Raw genomic sequence first — 20,300 nt, forward strand, 5'->3', positions numbered from 1 at the left:
TTTAGATGATTGGCTGTTTTTCCCCCAGAGCATATTTTGGGGAATTTTATTGGCAGCCAAACCACTTACAGCATCCTGAGATATTAACCAGACATGGAGTCATCCAAGTGACCTATCACCCAGCTCAGCAGTTTAGCAAGCTGTCTGTCTCTCCCTGTTTCTGAGCACACATTCCTGCCTGCTCCACACCCAGAGGCTGAAGAGATACAAGATGACTGTAGGTATTCCTGCTGCCAGTTGGTACCCTTTGACTGTGGTCTGCAGGGACTGGGGGTCACCCAGTGTGAGCTCCAGAATATTGGCTAATAAAAGTCAGGCGGTGACGACGAATCTGGCCTGAACTTCTCCATGGTTCAGTTTCATCATCTGACAAATGAGAATAATAAAAGCGCTTCTCTCATACTTAATTACTAAGAATTAAATGGACATGTAAAATGCTTAGTTCTGTGCCTCACAAACTTTGGCACTCAAAAAAACTAATAAAAATAATAGCAATTATTATTATTACTATATGATATGTACATATATATCAATACCTAGAGTGGAGTTCTTCAGGACAATATGAAGGCAACCAAAGGATTCATAACTATTCATTAAATATTTCTTGAAGGCCTGATGTATCAGTCAAGGTCAGCTAGGTTATTTTGCGATAACAATCATCCCCATCGTCTCAGTGACTCAAAACAACAAGGCATCTTTCTTGCCAACATTAGGTACCTCAGGCTGCAGGGGCTCAGCTCTACCCAGCCCTAAGGGGTGTGGGCAAGCATACAGCATGACTCCGGAACGCCCCTTTTGGAGGCAGCACATGTCACCTTTAATGCACATTTCAAGAGCCAAAACAAATCCAACGGCCATTTCGGGGGAGTGGGGAGAGTGTGGTTCTACTCTGAGCCAGAAGGGGCAGAACAGGAAGAGGCAGCAGAGACAGTGAAGGAATTTTACCAACCAGCTGCCCCTCTCGGTGCTTGGGATGTAACAGTGAACAAACCCTGCCCTCAGAGACCTTATCATCCAGTGAAGGGAGAAAAAGAATAGACACAGTAAACTGAGGGCTACAGTTTGTTTCAGGTTTTTTATTTTTATTTATTGGAGCATAGTTGAATCACAACGTTGAGTTAATTTCAGGTGTACAGTATAGTACCCCTGTATACATTCAGCTATTCATGCATGCATGTGTGCTAAGTTACTTCAGTCATGTCCGACTCTTGCAACCCTATGGACTGTAGCCTGCCAGGCTCCTCTGTCCACGGGATTCTGCAGGCACAAATACTGGAGTGGGTTGCCATTTCCTTCTCCAGGGGATCTTCCCAACCCAAGGACCAAACTTGGGTCTTCTGCGTCTCCTGCATTGCATGTGGATTCTTTACCACTGAGTCACCAGGGAAGCTCTATACATATACATATATTCATTCTTTTTCAGATACTTTTCCAATACAGGTTATTACAGAATATTGAGTAGAGCTTCCTGTGCTATATAGTAGATCTTTGTTGGTTATTTATTTTATACATAATAGTGTGTGTGTTAATCCCAGTTTCCTAATTATACCTCCCCACTCCCTGCCCCATTTTCCCCTTTTGTAACTGTAAGTTTGTTTTCAAAAACTGCGAGTCTGCTTTTGTTTTGTAAATAAGTTCATTTATATCATTTTTTAAATTAGATTGCACATCTGAATAATATCATGATATTTGTTTTTCTCTGACTTAGTAGGATAATCTCTAGATTCATTCATGCTGCCACAAATGGCATTATTTCATTATTTTTAATGGCTGAGTAATATCAAAATATTTCAAGCTAGGCTTCAGCAGTATGTGAACTGAGAATTTCCAGCTGTACAAGCTGGGTTTTGAAGAGGCAGAAGAACCAGAGATCAAATTGCCAACATTATTTGGATCATGGAGAAAGCAAAGGCGTTCCAGAAAAACATCTACATCTTCTTCATTGACTACGCATTAAGCACCAACTATGTACCAAGAAGCATGCTAGTTCATTTCAAGAACTGCTGAATCAGCTACAAACCCATCTATATTAGTCAATCTGTTCAGTCATTAAGTCACTTCTGATTCTTTGTGACCCCATGGATTGCAGCATACCAGGCTTCCTGTCCTTAGTCAACCTAGGCTGCCATAACAAAAGGCCATGGTCTGAGTGGCTGAAACAATGGAAATTTTCTTTTCTCACAGTTTCTGTAGACTGGAAATCCAAGGTTAGAGTGCCATCAGAGTCAGATTCTGGCAAGGTTTCTCCTTCTGGCTTGCTGATAGCCCCCTTTTCACTGTGTCGTCATGCAGTGAAAAGGAAGAGAAAGAGGGTGCTCTGGTGTCTCATCCTCATCTTGCTGCTGCTAAGTCACTTCAGTTGTGTCCGACTCTGTGCGACCCCATAGAGGGCAGCCCACCAGGCTCCCCCACCCCTGGGATTCTCCAGGCAAGAACACTGGAGTGGGTTGCCATTTCCTTCTCCAAAGCATGAAAGTGAAAGTGAAGTTGTTCAGTCGTGTCTGACTCTTCGTGACCCCACGGACCCCAAGGATGGTGGCTCCTCCATCCATGGGATTTTCCAGGCAAGAGTACTGAAGTGGGGTGCCATAGCCTTCTCCACATCCTCATCTTATAAGGGCACTAATCCCATCATGAGGGCCCCATCCTCATGACCTCACCTAACTACCTCCCAAATTAGATAAATCTAATTATCTCTCTTCTGGCACATGGGCTCAGAATTTGCATCTTGCAAGTTGCAGAGCGAGGGCTTGTTAGTTGTAGCACAGGGGTTCAGTTGCCCTGGAGCATGTGGGATCCTCCCAGACAAGGGATAAAACTGGTACCCCATGTATTGCAAGGTGGACTCTCAACCACTGGACTACCAGGGAAGCCTGGTTTTCTCTGTTGTAATGCCACATGTGGAGTGTGGAAATTATTGATGAGATGGGGCACTCTTGTACTTGTGCCCTAGCCTCTCCAAGGGTACCATACAGCCAATGAGCTACTATCACATTGGTGGTTACAGCTTCAACCTATGAATTTGGCAGGGGGACACAGACATTCAGTCCATAACACCATCTAACCAGGTCATCATCTGCAAGATCATTTTTAATGAGAGTCCTCATTAAGGTCCATGCTTCAATTCAGAGTGTATTATTGCACAGATCCTGCAGTCTGGTGACCACACTATTAAAGAAATGAGACCATTTCTTTGCTGAAGGCTTACAAATTGTATATTTAATAATCTTCTCAAAAGGTTTTGCCAAGTTTCAGGTAGGTTGGTATTGTAATCTACCTCTTGTCCCAGTTTTTAAAAATTGGTTTAAAATCTACCCATCTCCTGGCATCTCTTGCCTTTGCCAAGACTCCTCAAAGAGGACCAATCAGAGTTTGGGGATATTGTTTGCAGGTTCTGCCCATGCTCTGGGTGTATCTGAACTAGGTTAAAGGTGCCAGGATCTCCCTTCCTTGTGTAACTGGGTAATTTCTTAATAATTTCTCCTTTAAATGTCCTGATCCCAAGATTGGTGAAGGTAGCTACATCCTTATGTGTTCCTTTCTATGGGAGTTTTGTACAACAAGGTCAACAATAGAAGTACTTACTTGGCTGTCTAGTCCAGAATTGGTTGGAGAGATTATGATAAATACTTTCAATCACAATTGGAAGAGTAGGGGACAGAATTCCCTGAGGCACAAAAAAGAATCATCAATCAAGGTGCGAGGTAGCAGGACTGAACAGTGAGGAGGAAGTGAGAAGTCCTGGGTGGTTGGCTGCCTGGTACCCTTGGAGACGCTAGGGCACAAATACAAGAGTGCCCCATCTGATCAATGAATCCACACCCTACATGTGGAATTACAGCAGAGAAAACCAGGCTTCCCTGGTGGTCCAGTGGTTGAGAGTCCACCTTGCAATGCAAGGGGCACCAGCTTGATCCCTTGTCTGGGAGGATCCCACATGCTCCAGGGCAACTGAACCCCTGTGCCACACTGACAGGCCCTCGCTCTGCAACCTGCAAGATGCAGCTTCTGAGCCCATATGCGCCACAACTACCGAAGCCCGTGCATCCTAGAGCCTGTGCTCTTCAACTAGAAAGCAGTCCCACTCGCTGCAACTAGAGAAAAGCAATGAAGACCCAGCACAGCCAAAAATAAAGAAATAACTGCTAAACAACAACAGAAAACCTTCAAGGGATCACTGAGTTCAGACCAGGAGGATATCAGCCACGACCATAATGACCTAGAGTTGTGTGACTTTGAACAAGTTCCTCCACCTCTCTGGGTCTCAGTTTCTTCATCTGTGAAACGGAGGTGTTAGTGTTATTTGTCTCAGGTTTTGTTGTGAGGATTAAATGAGTTCCTATATGCAAATACTTACAGCAGTGCCTGGGGTCTCCCCCAGACTACCAGCCAGGAGACTGAGCCCCATCCAAGCCCCATATAACTGCAGACCCAGTAGACATCACATGGAGAAAAAGCACCTCTCAGGCAGGCCCAGTGAGCCCACAGAATCATGAGATAATGCAATGGGCTTTGGTGGCATTTTTTTTGTTTGAGGAGTGGAGGTTAGTATATTAACTTTTTTTTTAACTGGAGTCAAGATATATACTGCGCTGTCCTGGCAGCTGGGTGGTAGAGAATCTGCCTACCAGTGCAGGAGATGAAGTTTCCATCCCTGGATCTGGAAGATCCCCTGGAGAAGGAATGGCAACCCCACTCGAGTATTCTTGCCTGGAGAATCCCATGGATAGAGGAACCTGGTGGGCCACAGTCTGTGGGATCACAAAAGAGTCAGACATGACTTAGCGACTAAGCAACAACAACGAAACATACATTAACAACAACAAAAACATACATGACATACACTTTATCATCTTAACCTTTTTACGTGTACAGGTCAGTGGCGTTAACTGCGTTCACATTGCTGTGCCACCATCACCACCATCCAGCCACAGAATTCTTCTCATCTTCCTAAACTAAAACTCCGTCCTCATTAAACACTAACTCGCTGTTGCCCCAGCCCTTGGCACCCGCCATTCGACTTTGTGTCTATGAATTCTACTACTCTACGTACCTCATTCGAGTAGAATCACATAGTATTTGTCCCTTCATGACTAGATTATTTCACCAAGCATAATGTCTTTAAGTATCATCCATGGTATAGCATGTGTGAGAATTTCCTTCCTTTTTAATTTCCTTCCTTTTAAATAATATCCTCTGTATGTATGTGTATACCACATTTCCTTTATCCATTCATCCATTGACGGACACTTGGATTGCTTCCACCTGTAGGATATTACTTAAGAATAATATTGCCAGGAACATGTGTGTACAAATATCTCTTCAAGTTTTCAAAGTTCAGAGTAGAAACCCAGAAGCAGAATTGCTGTATCATATAGTATAATAATTCTATTTTTAATTTTTTTGCGAAACTGCCATACTGTTTACCATAGCTGCAGCACCATTTTACACTTCCACCGACAGTGCACAAGTGTTCCAGTTTCTCCACATCCTCACCAACACATACTGTTTTCTGTTTTTCAGGGTTTTGTTTGTTTCGATAGTAGGCATCTCAGTGGCTGTGATGTGTTGGGTTGGTTTGTTACGCAGCGGTAGGTAACCAAGACGTTGCATTTGCAGTCCTGATGCTTCCCTAGCTGTCTAGTTACCGTGGGCTCTAACATGGCACGCTGACCTCCCCACATAGTCTGCCATCTATTCTTTCCAATTTTTCTTGCTGCCTGAGAAGTCTAGAGTAGGTGGTCCCTAAAGAGACCATTGGAGAAGCATATTGAGAATTTCCCCCAACACTTTTTTCTGAAGAATTAGACACCCTGCCTCCCTGGACTTACTGTAACATTTTGACTTTGGCTTTCATAGGAAATTCTGAAACTTCAAGGTAGAACTGGGTTTAAGGCCATGGCTGGCCACCCTCATTTACCATTATAGACACAGATCTCATACCCCTGAAGTCTTGTATATTTCTTCATGTGTTCACATATAAATCTAACTTTTCATTGACTCCCACATTCACATGTTCAGATACAAGGTCAGACCTTTATGACACAATTACAGTGAAGTTCAGCCAAGGTCAATCTGTCTAGCTGCCCTGGAGCCCTCAGCAGACCTGCAGGCTGGAAGAGATGCCAGCCCGGTGGAAATAGAAGGGAAGGTCCTGGGTGCTGGGATCTCATGAACAGCTTTCATAAGCTCTGTGTTCAGGCCTCTTCCCTGCTGATTAAATCAGAATCTCTGAGTGTGGAACCCAGGAATCCGTATTGACTGGTGACTCCTACATATACCAGCCAAGTTTGAAAACCAAAAAATCTTCATCTATCATCAAACATGGGCCTAGAGCAGAGATTTTTTTTAAACTGGGGCCAAGTTCACATGACATAAAATTAACCATTTTAAAGTGTATAATACAGTGGCATTTACTACACCCACCATGTTGTGCAACTACCACATCTATCCAGCTCATTTTCGTCACCTCAAAAGTAAAGCCTGTACACCTCAAGCTAGCATTCCCCACAGCCCCTGGCAATGGCTAGTCTGCTATTTCTACCCAAGCCGTGTCCTTTACTTGGAGAGAGCTTCTGCACATGTTTACCAGGTGATTTGGAAGATCAAAGTGCGCAATCTTCAGAGTGAAATGAATCACTCCCTCATCTGATTTCCCATGAAAACTTGTGCACACATTCTGCTATTTGTCTTATTTATTGGGGCTTCTTCGTGGGTTCGTCTTTTCACACTCACATTGGAAATTCCCTTATAGAAGAGTCAGATCTGCACCAGAAATAGTAATAATAACAGAGGCACCACTAAAAATATTTGCCAGCCATCACAGACTTAGAGAACGAACTTATGGTTGCCAGGGGAGAAGGATTGGGGGTGGGGGGAAGAGTTAGAAAGTTGGGGATTGACGTGTACATACTGATATATTTAAAATAGATAATCAACAAGATCCTACTGTATAGCAAAGGGGAAAAAATTATTTACCAACCAAAAAAAAAAAAATCTGTTTCTGTGGAACCTAATCTGGATATTTCATATAAATGGAACCATATGATGTGACCTTTTGTTTTCAACTTTTTTCACTTGGCATATGTTTATCATGTTGTAGCATGTATCAGAACTTCATCCCTTCTTATACCTGAATAATATTCCATTGGGTGGGTAGATGACGTTTTGTTTATCCACTCATCAGTGGAAGGATATTTAGGTTGTTTCTGCCTTTTATTTACTAGGAATAATGTGGCTATGAACATTCATGCACAAGTTTTTGAGTATCTGTTTTTTATTATTTTGGGGGTCTATATCTAAGACTGGAATTCCTGGATCGTATGGTAATTCTATGTTTAACTTTTTGATGATCCGCTAAACCATCTTCCACAGCAGCTGCGCTATTTTGTATTCCCACCAACAACCTACGAGGTTTCCAATTTCTTCACATCCTCGTCAACACTTGTTATTTTTCATTTTTCTTTTTTTTATTATTACAGCAACTCTAGTAGGTGTGGAGTGGTATCTCATTGTGGCTTTAATTTTCATTTCCCTAATGACTAATGATATTGAGCCTCTTTTCACGTGCTTGTTGACCATTTGTATATCTTTGGAGAAAGGTTTATTCAAGACCCAAATATTTCATATTCCCCAGTCCTCACAACTGAAAGAAAAGGATTGTGCATGCTTTTAATAGATGAAGAAAAAGAGACTAGGAGAGGTTAGGTTGTCCCAAATCCAACTGGTGATGGAAAGGAAGGTCTACCTGACCCTGAAATTCACACCACACACATGCCCCAAACATCTGAGTGTGCAGATGCTAGTGCCAAGTGAGAAGCTGCAGGGTGTGGAGGAGGGGTGAGCACACAGCACTGGAGCCGCCATGGAGGTCTTCAGGTGGGAAGTGGGGAGAGGGTTCCGCATGGATTTGCAGTGGCAGAGAAAGACACAGTGTAAGGGGCAGGTCACACTGAAGGGGACCCCGTGGCCAGGTCTGTGTCTGCAACAAAGAAAGACACGGCTAATGTGAACCACTGTGAGCTACTTGAGTTTCATGCTCTGGGCTCCCTTGGGCCCCAGTAACTCTCAAGCTTGGCCATACTCTGCTCCAGTTCCGGATTCTGGGATGGACTCAGACAGACCCAGCCGATTCCAGGGTCACACAATTGGAAGCAGAAAGTCCGAGCCCTGCACAAGCCACCACCGCAGCTGCAGGAAGCCTGGAGGTGTGAGCCGACGTTTCTGTTAAACTTCCAGCTTCATCAGAAACCAGTGCCAGAAAATGGCTTTGCAGCTGTGTGTGTGTGTGTACACGGACTCCAACATGGGCCCTTTAAGAATCCAACCTCCACCTCTAAGAGGTGCAAATTGAAATTGGGATGAGGGTCCATGAGGTGTGAGGAGTTCCGACAATCTGAGGCTGAGGAGAAATAAGGACCAGAACTGCCCTCAGGCCTGGCAGGCAGCCTTCAACTCTGGAAATGATGCTGAAATATTTAAGCCTCTCTCTCCTGGGGCTTCCTGTTTCCTATTTGGTCTCTGGTTTCCAAGCAACACATGAATACCCTGCCCCAACTCCTGAAACGTTCAGGTCTCCAAGTGTCCCTCTTAACGCTGAAGTGCACATCTGTAATGAGTTTCCGATCTGCGGAGTCTCCCATCCATTCTGCTCTCTCCGGAGGACAATAGCAACCGAAGATGCCTTGTGGTTTGAGTGTGTGTGTGTGTGTGTGTGTTTCCCCCTTTGTAAGTTCCTTCAGTTTAATAAATCCTGCAAAGTCAGTTTGGCTGGATCTGGTGTGGGGGTGAGACAGGAGATTTAGGGTTTGATTTAGTAAAGAATCGAGTCTTGGCAGGAGCCCAGCAGTGCTGGGAGAAGGTGAGGGAATAAGTAAGCGGAGTCAACCAGCTGCTGTGCTGTTGGCTGGAAGGAGAGAGGAGCTGCTTTTGCTTTGGGTGACTCTGATGGGCTTCAGGGGACATGAAGCCCTTTTTTAGATGCCTGGAGAACCCGGTTTCTGAGTCCAGAGCAGCTGGCAGGGTTGCAGTATAAAAGTAAGGGCGGTAGAAATTTGGGGAATTGCCTTAGTTTTTGTTTTGAGTACGAGAATACAAGATATATAGTTTTCAAAGTTGAATAGCACCTCAGGGCTTATCACAAAAAACAAGCAAGAGTCCTCAGCCACTTCTATCCCCTCCCAAGTCCCTAACCCCGGGGACAGCCACCTTTATTTCCTATAGCTATTTTTTAATGACCCTCCATATTGAAAAGATTATCTCTTAGTTTATTTTTCATTTTAGACATCCTTTATTGCCTTCTACGGAGAAGGCAATGGCACCCCACTCCAGTATTCTTGCCTGGAAAATCCCATGGATGGAGGAGCCTGGTGGGCTGCAGTCCATGGGGTCGCTAAGAGTTGGACACGACTGAGCAACTTCACTTTCACTTTTCACTTTCATGCACTGGAGAAGGACATGGCAACCCACTCCAGTGTTCTTGCCTGGAGAATCCCAGGGACGGGGGAGCCTGGTGGGCTGCCGTCTATGGGGTCACACAGAGTCGGACACGACTGAAGTGACTTAGCAGCAGCATTGCCTTCTACCAGAAAAGATAAGGATTTATCTCTCTACACACCCCCTCCACACACATACACACACTTCTACTCTCTCACCTTACAGTAAGTTTTGGCTTTTTGGTTTATTTGTTTTTTTAATTTTTACAACATTGTGTTGGTTTCTGCCATACAACAATGCAAATCAGCCATAATTACACAGTAAGATTTATGGCAGTTTTTGAAAATCAGTATTCAATATTTGTATTATTACTAGGTAAATACCCAGCTAAGGCTTCTGGCCCCAGATTATGCTGCTGCTGCTAAGTCACTTCAGTCGTGTCCGACTCTGTGCGACCCCTTAGACGGCAGCCCACCAGGCTCCCCAGTCCCTGAGATTCTCCAGGCAAGAACACTGGAGTGGGTTGCCATTTCCTTCTCCAATGCATGAAAGTGAAAAGTGAAGGTGAAGTCGCTCAGTTGTGTTTGGCCCCAGATTATACTTTCCCATATATACAGCTTCCTCACAGCTGCCCCACCCCTACATGGACAACTGCCCCTTTTGTTTGCTTTCTTCTCTACTTACCTATGATTAATTTTTCTCCAAAATGCACTGTGAGCAGACATCGGACAATGGGCCACTTTTGTGTTTTCTCTGAGACACCAGCCTTGACTCTGACCTGGGCCTGACAGAACACGAGGGGCTGTCAACCAGGGCTTGGCTTCAACCTTACCCTGGAGGTCCCTGTCACCTCCCTCCCAAGATTCTTATACACCCAGTGTTCCCTTTCTTGGCTTCCTTCCTCATTTTGCTGAACTCCTGCTCTAGTAGCTTCGAGACCAGGCTGCCTGGGAGGTACATCATCTTAAAGCCTACAGGTTTGAAACGCCTTTAGTCTGTCCTTCCGAGATTAAGAGTTTGGCTGGAAATAGAAGCTGTGACTGGAAGGCATTTCTCCCATTATTTTGAATATATCACTTTCTTGTCTGCTGGTTCTCAGTGCTGCTGGTGATGAGAAACCTCATCCCTTTCTCACTACTGATCTTTGCTGTGACTTCATAGGATCATCTCTTTATTCTGGATGTTCTGATGATTCAAGATTAAGTACCTCAGGTTAGCTCTATTTTCATTCTTCTTGCTGGTGCCCTGTGGGACCTTTCAAGCTGGTGATTCATGGCCTCAGACGCTGAAAATGTTTCTTGTATTAGTTTATTGATAACATCCTCCTCAATTTCCCCTGTCTCTCCCACTGAAACTTCTCTAGTGTATGATGTTTAACCACCCTGTTTTCCATCTCTCTTTTTGTTCCACTTTCTGAGAGATGTCATGAATTTACATTCTATCCCTCCTACTGAGTTTATTTTGACTATCATATTTCCAGAAACTATTTCTTATTCTCTGGGTATATATGCTGTCCTCTCTTTTGTGGACCCTGATCTTTCTGAGGATCATTATAATCATTTAAGTTTTCTTCTGCACCTTATATTATCTTTATTTCCTTAATTCCTTTCCTGAATTTCTGTTTGTTTGCTTGTTTTGTCTCCATCTTTAAACGTTGGGGGTTATCTGGTATGGATAAAAATACATAAGCCAAAAGAGCAAAACATAAATAAGCCTCCCTTTAGAAGCAAAATATAATTATACATATATATATAAGCTCCCTTCTTAAGGAAAAAAATTAGGCTTTCTTTCAATAAAATACTTTGCTAGGTAAACTCACTAGTGTAAAATTTAAAATCCAAATCAGATTGCATTTTTTCTGTATACTATATTTTCTGTTCTTAAGAAGTCCTGACACTCAAGGAATAGAAAATAAGAAAACTTGTGTTAAAACTTTGTTTTCTGTTTAAGAAACACATAGAAAACACCTCTTATTCTTGAATTAGTCATCAGATTTGTGAAACCTTATTTTGGTAATTATGTTATCATAAATTTATGACCACATGAATACTATTAGTGGTTCAAAATTCATGTAAGCCTTTTTTCATAAAAAGCATGGTTTTCAAAACTCAATGTAAATTCCTAGCAGATAAAGATAATTCTACTTGTTGTCTTACTTCTGCAGTAAAGCAATAGTTATTTTAAATATGCACAGGCATGCCTCACTTTATGGCACTTTGTAGATACTGAGGTTTTTACAAATGGAAGATTTGTGACAACTCTGCATTCTTCAGTGATAAAGTATTTTTTAATTAAGGTGTGTACATTTTTTTTTTAGACATTATGCTATTGCACACTGGATAAACTACAATGTAGTATAACCATAACTATTACATGCACCAGGAAACAAAAAAAATGGTTTTTTTGTACCAAGTGACTTGCTTTATTGTAATATCTGCTTTATTGTGGTGGTCTGGAAATTCCCTATCTCTGAGGTATGCCTGGACAGTGTTTTCTGAGCATTTTTCCTAAAGTTTGAACTTAAGGCAGAGTTTGTGTTTGTTGGTTCCCTGATGATTTTCTCCCGCTCTGGTGACCCTGGGCTGCCCGGGGGTGACTGGGTGGTGGGTCTTCTCTGAGTACTGGGGCCAGGCGTGGGGGCTGCAGGAGCTCTCCACAGAGTGACCAGGTTGAGATCTGCTTATTTTGTTGGGAGGACCCAAATTTCAATAGCTGTAGGTCTTTTCACCCAGGCTCATCAGTTTTTCCAGAGAAGAACCCTCCAGTTGCTGGCCTGGAAGTACCTTCAATTGCTGGACTGCTCAGATCAGGGTGGAAAGAGGGCCCTGGTGCCTCAGAGAGTAGTGTCGGGCCTTTCGGTCAATTGTCTCACCTTCAGTGAGTGCCTTTCTCCCCGTCTGCTGGGCCTTGTGACGTGGAAGGTAGTCTGCTGGTCTATTTCTGTAGTGAGTAAACTTCTCATCACCCATGGGGGTGAGGGAAGGAGAGGTGGGTTCCAACTCTCCCTGTGTGCTCTGCTGCAGTTAGTCTCTTTTTAAAGTTGTTGACATCTCTTATCTTTGTCTTTGGGAGTTTACACATTTTGTATTTTTTTCTTTCTTTCTTTCCTTTTTTTTTTTTTTTGGTGGCCATGCCATAGGCATGCTGGATCTTAGTTCCCTGACCAGGGATTGGACCCATGCCCTCTGAAGTGCAAGCTCTGAGTCTTAACCACTGGACCACCAGGGAAGCCCCAGTATTCCTTGATGAAAGTTCTTAAATAGAGTTTGAGGAGGGAAGAGAGACATACATATGTTTTCAATCCATTTTGTTTAACCCAAAGTTCTCATTTTTCTTTGGGGATGACCAGAGAGTGTGCCCATCAGACTCCAGCTCCTTCATGAATGCCTTCCCAACTACTCATTTATTCACTTATCTATTCATTTATTTAACCACTATTTTTTCAGTGTCCCAGCTTCAGAGCCTAGTGGAACACTCATGTAGACAGACAGAAGCCAGTGTGACAAGGCTCATACTTCACAGATATGGGACTCAAATCTGGGTTTTTGAATCAAACCCAGAGCTCTTTCCATATGAGAATCCAAGTTAAAGAGTCATATATACAGTGGGCTGTCCGTGCTCACATGTTCCACATCTGCAGATTCAACCGACTGCGGCTAAAAAGTTGTGCTTTTTTTTAATTTCCAGAAAGTTCCAAAAAGCAAAACTTGAATTTGCAGTGTTCTGGCAACCCTCTGTATAGCATTTACATTGTATTAACAACTAATATACCTAGCATTTACACTGTATTAGGTATGATAACTAATCCAGAGATGATTTAAAGTACATAGGAGGGGCTTCCCTGGTGGTCTAGTGGTTAAGAATCCGTCTGCCAATGCAGGGGACACGGTTTGATCTCAGGTCTGGGAAGATCTCATATGCCACGAAGCAGCTAGCCCTGTGTGCCGCAACTACTGAGCCTGTGCGCCCTAGAGCCTGCGTGCTCCACAAGGGAAGCCACCGCAGTGAGAAGCCCACCACAACAAGAGAAAGCCCGCACAGCAACAAAGACCCAGCACAGCCTAAATAAATGTATAAATAAATCCGTCAGGAAAGTACATAGGATATGCATAGTTTATATGCACACATTATACCACTTTATATAAGGGACTTGATCAAGGTATTTGGGGATCCTGGGGGCCCTGGAACCAATCCCCAGTCCTCAGTAGATACTGAGGAGTGGAGGTGATTGTACTGCCTTCCAAAGCCCTGAGCTGGGCAACACAAAAGAAGCTTTCTTCCCTCTGGAGAAGGCGAGCACTCCGCTCTGCAGGGCGGGAAGCAGTGGGGAGCTTGGGGGTCATGAGTACGGAAACAGTGGTTGTAGGTTCATCTGTCGTGGGTGCTCTACCAGAGCCAGGTCATTGGACAACCCCCTAGACCCCGTCCAATTCTCAATGCCTTACTTCAGGGCAACCCATCGACCCAAGCTTGAATCCTGTGCCCTGAGCTGAGATTTCCGCTTGGAATGATGTCTACCAGGAGTCACTAGGTGACCCTAGCAGCTCCCCCAGCAGTGTCCTAGCCCATAAAAGTTGATTCTCTCAGTCCCCTGACTTGAAACTGGATCCTCACTGAGACTGGAACACTGTTTCCAAATTCTTGATAGGCATTTAACTTCAGCATTCAGGAAGAAGAAATTGAATTCCTGGGAATTCTCAGAAATTTGCCAAATCGCGTTATTCTTGAAATACTTTCAACATTCTTCAGGTTGTTGTTCAGTCATTCAGTCTTGTCTTACTCTTTGCGACCCCATGGACCGCAGCACGCCAGGCTTCCCTGTCCTTCATTTTCTATGCTCTTTACTTATTATCATGCATACCTAAAATTTTTTGTTTGATATATAAGAAGTGTTAAGTTCAATGGTATTCACGAAGAATCACTGCCTATATAGTGAATATTCAAATACAGGAGAACAAGCGCGTGTTTTGGGCTGTGCTGTATTTGGATAATGTAACATTCAGATCTTCTCGCAAGGTGAACAGTGCTACCCAAAACTGTGTTAAAATTGCCAGGATAGCGGACTTAGTTTTGCTTTCAAAACTTGTTATTTCTTGGAATACTACTCATAGGATTTGAAAAAGGTGTACAAACTATATGTACCTATTTATTTATTTTGTTTGCAACAATAACTCAAGCGCTAGACAGGGCCACAAACACACATTCATATCATAACAGCTTTAAGCAAGGCAGACTATATAGTGACCACATCTCTCCTATGGCTTCCCATCCCTGTTCCCCAAAACATCGACCTTTACCATCAACTCAGCGTTATCAGCACTTTTTACTTCTGATTTCGCTAGATGTCAGTGGAATCCTTCGCACCAGTCACGTCTCTGTGTTGGTTGTTAAGCGTCAGTTCTCATAGGAGAAATGTGATACTTTTTCCTGTTTTATGGATTGATTTTTCTCAGGATTCAGGATTTGGAAAAGCATAATAATTTCCCAAGAAATGCCCAGAAGAAATGTCTGCATAGAAACAGTAGGCCGCAGTTATTTTTTGCCTGATTTCTGAAGGAAGCACCTTGTTAAACATAATAATGTCAGATGAGAAATGCAAGGGAAAGGAAGGTGGCAGGTTTGGCCCCAGTTACCCTGCCTGTTAGGGGCAGTCCCCTGGGTGCATGGCCACTCAGGCACAAGCAGCCTTTGTTATTCCCTCAAGGGCCTCCTGGGAGCAGTCAGATCCCCGACCCCATTCTACTCTTCAGATTCAGCATTCATGGGGCAACAACCATGTACTGAGAAGCATGCGAGGTGCAGGGGACATGTAGATTAGTAAAACACAGCTTCTGTCCTCAGGAGATCTGGTCTCCTCTAAGGACTACTCACAGCAGGGTCTGGTGGGGCCAAGGGGGGCCGTCGCAGTGACCCCAGCCTCTATCTCATCTTGTCATCTGCAAGCTGCACCTCTCACTCCCGGGAGATCCCAGATGTGTTTTCCCCTGGTCACAGCTGAAGTTGCAGCATCAACACCTGTGTGTGCTTTTGTCTCTCTGGGGCACCCAAGTGGAGAGAAGGTAAGGGTAAGTTGAAAGGATCTGTTTTATTCCCTATGTCTATTGTCTCTACTTGTCAAATCAGTGGAAAGTTTAGAAGGGCCATATGTTTACTGGAAGGAAGGCAAGGCCCCAGAGAGGCTGGGGACCCAGGTATGCTCTGGCTTCCATCCGGGAGGGGAAGAAATTCTCCACCAGAAGCAACACAAGTTGGGTGGTAGAAAGAGAAGAAGGCAAGCCAATTATTCCTGGAAGGAGGAGGAAGTAGGGAGAGAGTGAGAGGTTCCAGGCAAGGGTGGATTTAACATGAAGCTAATAAAGCACAAGCTTTGGGACACCTCACTGGCAAGAACATGGGAGAGCCTTTAGCAATTGCTTAAAATGTATAAAACTTGAAAAAAGGAGGTATATTAACCATTATCAATTAAGACTATCGTCTTAGATGATTGATACGTATACACTGGGAAAAGTTTCCCTCTTTGAGTTAATTAAAACATCCATCACCTAAAAAAATAAAAACTAGTCTTTTCCCACTTTGACATCTCTTGGTCACACTTGGTTTCATGGTGGATGGTGGGCTATGGGCTGGCTTTGGAATGCTATGGGCATTTTTAGTATCCAAGGGAAAATGGAGCCAAGAGTGCATTGTATATATGCGATTTGCAGTGACTTCCTAGTAGTTGAATAATTTTTAGCACCTTTTCCTAGTGTAGGAATGGCTTGTAGGCATGTTCCTACTGTCTACTTAAGACAAATGACCAAAGGCCATATTACAATATGAATGTGACCTCTGTACCTAGTACCGGAAGTAGGTGGGAAGTGTGAGAGAAACTACTTTCAAAATGTACAGAAATCAGAAGCTAGTGTGTGGAAAAATCCCTCCAGTCATCATAAATCTATAAGACGGAGTTTGATTGTTAGTAATGCAGTTCGATCCCTGGGTTGGGAAGATGCCCTGGAGGAGGAAATGGCAATGCACTCCAGTATTCTTGCCTGGGAAATCCCATGGACAGAGGAGCCTGGTGGGCTGCAGTCCATGGGGTCACAGAGTCAGGCAGACACAACAGGGCAACTGAGCACACACACACAATATACAATCAAAGTTTTCTTCTGTGGAGATTCTCTCTTGTCACGAATATACTTAATAATGTAGCATATTGCAACTTTAAGCACACCACATGTTTTCCATCTTTGTTAGGACTGACAAATAGAATGTATGAATTCCTGAGTTTGTAAGCATAAACCGGTAGCAATATTACATAAACTGCTGATCAGCTGTAGTAAAGAGTGAATTATCTTTCTGTTCTCTCTATAGAAAATGATATTACAAATTGCCGGCAAATGAAGTGCTTGTCAAAGAGTAAGCAGCCGAAACACCTGGAAAAATACTATAGACGTGTGGTGGGCGGTTAACAAAAAGGTTATTTTTCTGGATTTTGTGATGCTTGTGCCATTTGTTGGCTTTTTAAAATTTATAATTTGATGTCATCTGTTTTCTCATCCCAAGTAAATATTTGTTTCTCATTCTAAGGAAAATATCTCATTCTAAGTAAATATTTATAAAATTGGGTTTGCAAATATGATTTTGTGTTTGTAATTTTATATTATTTTTCTTAAAATGAGCCCCAAATGGTGAAAGCTTCAGACCCACAAAGTCCAGATCTGGACCTGGGCCTGGATTTGAGGGTCAGTCTTGGCCTTCAGGTTTCCTTGGGATCTCTAGCTCACTCCTCCCCCAAGGTCTCCATCCCAGCCTTCATCTCCTAGGCCGTGGGAAGTGAAAAAAAAGTGCAAGTCAGTCAGTCAGTCATGTCTGACTCTTTGCGACCCCATGGACTATACAGTCCATGAAATTCTCCAGGCCAGAATAGCCTTTCCCTTCTCCAGGGGATCTTCCCAACCCAGGGATTGAACCCAGGTCTCCCACGTGGCAGGCAGATTCTTTACCATCTGAGCCACAAGGGAAGCCCAAGAATGCTGGAATGGGTAGCCTGTCCCTTCTCCAGTGGATATTTCTGACCTAGGAATCAAACCAGGGTCTCCTGCATTGCAGGCAGATTCTTTACCAACAATTTGAGGCCAAGGAACCCCTTATCCTCCAGGAGCAGCAGGGTCTGCCAACCAGTGAGACCTGTCTTTGCCGTATGAGGACGGCCTCTGGGGACTTTCCTTCAGAAAGCCCCCTCTGGCAGGGTGGTTGGCCGTTGGGCAAGCACATGCCGTGCCCCTGGGGTAGAGTGAGCCCCACCCCCCAGCCTCGTGGCCTGGCCGGAGGCCCCACCACCAGCACTACCCGAGACTAGGAGTCCTGCAGTTGTTAAATAAGGCCCAGCAGAGGCGGGCTGGCTGCCGCAGACCAGAACCCCCACGTTCCTAAGGGGGATGACACTCCCTCTTCCTAAACTTGCATACTTCAGGCTTTTCCCCTTTTCTGGCATGTCTTCCTGCCCACCCCATGGTGCCCCGAGTGAGTGCCCACTGTTTTTAAATGAGTCAGAGAGCATGGAGCCAGCCTGCGCAGGGCACCTGGGCAGAGCCCCGTGGCCCCTGTCAGTGCAACAGCGTGCCTGTTGTCTTCTTCCTCACCCGGACCATCGGGTCCCCCCAGCCACGCTGCTCCAAGCCGTCGGGGAGTTTTCTGTTTTTCACAATTAGCCAGAACTCTCTGCAGAAAGATGGGACAGAGAGCTGCGGGGTCCAGGGCGGTCCCCACCCAGCTGTGCTGATCCAGGCATGAAAGGACACTGACCCCGTGTGGCCACTTGTGGACGTGCAGCACCAGGAGGGAAAAGAAAGGCAGAGAGGCACTTGTGAGGTCTTTCGGTCCTTTGACCTCAGGAAATAACCCTTCCAGGCCCTCCCGTATCAGCTGAGCTTGGTCCCTACTCATGGCACAGGACCCCTGGTCAGAGCCAGCTGTTCATCCCTGATGACATGTCCCCATCCCGCACTCAACTCTGTGTTAATATTGGGCTGTAGCTTCACAGGACATTTGAGTTCAGTGTGGGCAAGAGAGGTGCCATGGAGGGGCGGCATGGGCCACTCAGAAAGGGTTTTGACAGATGGAGGGGAGGAGAGTTCTGTTCCCCACCCTCAGGTCCCCAAAGCCCAGACCACAATGTCCAAAGCATAGTAGCTTACTTAGTGGGGAATCTACAGACGCCCGCACACCTGCACTCCAGGTGAGGGAACTGGCCTGAGCCCAGGCAGGCAGGTAGGGCGCAGGTATGGAGGGCTGGCCAGGGGAGCTGCCTCTCAGCAAAGGTTCCAGGATAGGTGGGGCACTGAACTGACTTCTCTAGAAGCTGAGTCTCCAGCCCCAGTTCTGTGCTCTTTCCCTGACCATAGGGCTCTCTGAAAGTGAAGAGGCCTGAGGGCCACCCTCTGGGCTAGGGGAGGAGTGGGTGTAGAGCTAGGCAGTTGTAGCATTCTGATGCTATTTGAATTCTGAACATATCAAAATCAGGCTCTGTTTTTAAATATTCACTCTTCGTTTGATGCTGTGATCAAGGTCCTATGAAAAGAAAGTGTCATGCTTGGGAGAGATGAGGAAAGAGGTTCAGAAAAGTCAAATAGCTGTGTCTCGAGTCAAGACCACTCTGTAAGAAGCCAGGCAGGGGGTTGAAAAATATAATGAAAATACAATATAGGAAGGGCTGTTGGGCTCCAGAATCCACGCCCAGCTGCTGCCCCTTGTAGCTTCTAAGGAACAAAAGCCTGACTGGTTTTCGGAGCTCCCTCATCCCCAACCTCAATCCACTCTCCCCTTGCAGTAGAGTTATGGCCTCACAGTCAGATCTGATCACCTTGCTCCCTGCTCAACATTGTCAGCAGTTCTCCTTTGGTGTCAGGGTAAAAGTTCCAGCCTTTGCCTTAACTTCAGAGGCCTTCCTAACCTTTCCCCTTGCTCCAACCACATAGTTCCCTTCTAATTTCCAGCTGCACTGAGCCTTAGGCAGTCCCCTAACCCACTACCTCTCAGACCTGATGTGCAAATGAATCCCCTGGGGACTTTGATAAACTGCAGATTCTGATTCCCTAGATCTGGGGCGGGGCTCTGGATTCTAAACTTCTAACAAACTTCCAAGTGATGCCAATTCTGCTGGTCCACAGACTGCGGGTGAGTGTCAAAGTAGTAAACATGTCATATTCCCCTCAACTTTGACCCCTGCACAAACTATTCCTTTGGTCTGAAACATTTTCCCCTTCCTATCTTCTTCCTCCCACTCTATCCCTTTTGTTGTTGTTGTTCTGTCGTTAAGAGACCCCATGGACTGCAGTAGGTCAGGCTTCGCTGTCCTCAACTCTGTCCTAAAGTTTGCTCAAATTCATGTCCATTGAGTCAGTGATGTTTTCTAAGCATCGGATCCTCTGCCACCTGCCTCTCTTTTTGCCTTCAGTCTTTCCCAGCATCAGGGTCTTTTCCAATGAAATGGCTCTTCGTATCAGATGGCCAAAGTATTGGAGCTTCAGCTTCAGCATTCAGTCCTTCCAATGAATATTCAGGGTTGCTTTCCTTTAGGATTGACTGGTTTGATCTCCTGCTAATCCTACTCCTCCGTACATCAGGTTAGATGCCATTGCCTCTAGGAAGCTTTCCTGCCGACTTTGAGGCTAGTTAGGGCATGCCTCATCTGATAGAGCTGCAAACAGATAACTGAAATGGGATCTGGGGTTGGGTTTTAAAAATACTCAAGAAAAAAAGTGGGATCAGGAGATAGATGAAATGAGGGTGACAGAATATTGATCCCTGTTGAAGCTGGGTGATGGATACTTGAGGGTTCATTGTGCTCTCAACATTTGTACATGTTTGGAAGTTTCCCCCCA

Source organism: Bison bison, unplaced genomic scaffold, assembly GCF_000754665.1.
Source record: "Bison bison bison isolate TAMUID 2011002044 unplaced genomic scaffold, Bison_UMD1.0 scf7180017864289, whole genome shotgun sequence".
NCBI lineage: Eukaryota > Metazoa > Chordata > Mammalia > Artiodactyla > Bovidae > Bison > Bison bison.